Below are 2,500 nucleotides of genomic sequence, written 5' to 3'. Positions count from 1 at the left end.
ATAACCTACTTCTAGAATAAATTACCCTGAAATTATCATGAAAGACAACCTACTGGTTGAATAAATTTACCCTGGAATTAACATCAAAGACAACCTACAAGTAGAATAAATCTAACCTGAAATTATCATCGAAGATAACCTACTAGTAGAATAAATCCATCATGAAATTAACGAAGATCTCCTACTTGGAGAATAAATCGACCCTGAAATTATCATCGAAGATAACCCACTAGTAGAATAAATCCACCCTGGAAATTACTATCAAATCTGGCCCTTTTAGATAAGAACAAATACTAGATTTGTGCAACTTTGGCTTATGGTCCAGAACCGGGACCGGGGAGGTTATTCAGCAGCCATTTTCAACAGCGTGGAAACACTGCAGTTGAAACAGAAGTAATGATCGAGAGAGGTTGGACACCAAGATTGAAGATAGGAAGCGAGATAAGAGGTGAGGTAGAAGGTTAAGAAATCTACCCTCTTAGGAGAGTGGACTGTGTTCCCCCCCCCCAGCAAGGAGTCAATACTAAGTATTTACTCGTTATTATAGAATCAATACCCAATTATTATTATTATTATTATTACTCATTTACTTACTAAGCTACAATCCTAGTTGGAAAAGCAGGATGCTATAAGCCCAGGGGCCCCAACAGGGAAAATAGCCCAGTGAGGAAAGGAAACAAGGAAAAATAAAATATTCTAAGAACAGTAACAACATTGAGATAAATATTTCAGATATAAACTATAAAAACTTTAACAAAACAAGAGGAAGAGAAGCTAGATAGAACAGTGTGCCAGAGTGTACCTCAAGCAAGAGAACTCTAACCCAAGATAGTGGAAGGCCATGGTACAGAGGCTATGGCACTACCCGAGACTAGGGAACAATGGTTTGATTTTGGAGTATCCTTCTAGAAGAGCTGCTTACCATAGCTAAAGAGTCTCTTCTACCCTCAACAAGAGGAAAGTAGCCACTGAATACTTACAGTGCAGTAGTTAACCCCTTGGGTGAAGAATTGTTTGGTAATCTCAGTGTTGTCAGGTGTATGAGGACAGAAGAGAATCTGTAAAGATTAGGCCAGACTATTCGGTGTCTGTGTAGGCAAAGGGAAATAACCGTAACCAGAGAGAAAGATTCAATGTAGTACTGTCTGGCCTGTCAAAGGACCCCATAACTCTCTAGCGGTAGTATCTCAACGGCCGGTTGGTGCCCTGGCCAACCTTCTACCTACAAATTATATCCCTTTCCTATTCTCCAATCTAGCAAATATAATCAAGCATGATCATCTCAAAAAAATAATATCAGTTTGACCCCGTCATCAAAGAATTAATATCATGAATGACCCTAATTTTAAACAAATTTGTTTCAGCAAGGATATTCAAGTGAGAACAATCAATTAATTAACATTGATTATACACCTTCCAGAGAGAGAGAGAGAGAGAGAGAGAGAGAGAGAGAGAGAGAGAGAGATAGAGAGAGAGAGAGAGAGAGAGAGAGAGAACACGAAGTGAATAAACAAGTGTTATTTTTTTAAACGGGGAAATGATAATATATTCTTAGAACTAATCCAGCGCTCCTGAGATGCAAGATTGCCTCGTCGAGAGAGAGAGAGAGAGAGAGAGAGAGAGAGAGAGAGAGAGAGAGAACACAAAGTGAATAAACAAATGTTTTTTTTTTCAAACGGGGAAATATATTCTCAGAACTAATCCAGCCCTCCTGAGATGCAAGATTACCTCGTCAGAGAGAGAGAGAGAGAGAGAGAGAGAGAGAGAGAGAGAGAGAGAGAACACAAAGTGAATAAACAAATGTTTTTTTTTTTAAACGGGGAAATTATATATTCTTAGAACTAATCCAGCCCTCCTGAGATGCAAGATTGCCTCGTCGAGAGAGAGAGAGAGAGAGAGAGAGAGAGAGAGAGAGAGAGAACATGAAGTGAATAAACAAGTGTTTTTTAAAAGTGGAAATGAAATATTCCCAGAACTAATGCAAGATTGCCTCGCGACGGGACAAGTTTGGCAAACAATTGTATTCAGTCCAGACTCTTTCAGCATGGAGGAGCTACGTATTAAAATGCATCTTCCTCATCTCTGAGTTGAGCGACTTAATAAGGATCTAAATAAAAAAATAAAAACGAAAGGTTGAGCAATACATCTCGCTTTCAACGACTTCACCTATAGATTTTTACCTCCGCCAACGAAGTTGTAAGGAGGTTACGTTTTACTCCCCTTGTTTGTTTGTGTGTGCTTGTTTGTGAACAGCTTCCAGGCCACAATTTTAATAGTAGAGTAATGAAACTTGCAAGTTGTAAGGAGGTTACGTTTTAACCCCCTGTTTGTTTGTGTGTGTTTGTTTGTGAACAGCTTCCAGGCCACAATTTTAATAGTAGAGTAATGAAACTTGCAGGGATTAACCGTTATGAAAATAGTTAGCAATTATAAAATTTTGCAATGTCAAGGTCAAAGGTCAAGGTCACAATCAATACGAGTTTCAAGACATCCTCTGGCA

Source organism: Palaemon carinicauda, chromosome 12 (genome assembly GCF_036898095.1).
Source record: "Palaemon carinicauda isolate YSFRI2023 chromosome 12, ASM3689809v2, whole genome shotgun sequence".
Taxonomy (NCBI): domain Eukaryota; kingdom Metazoa; phylum Arthropoda; class Malacostraca; order Decapoda; family Palaemonidae; genus Palaemon; species Palaemon carinicauda.
This window is presented reverse-complemented; position numbering follows the sequence as displayed.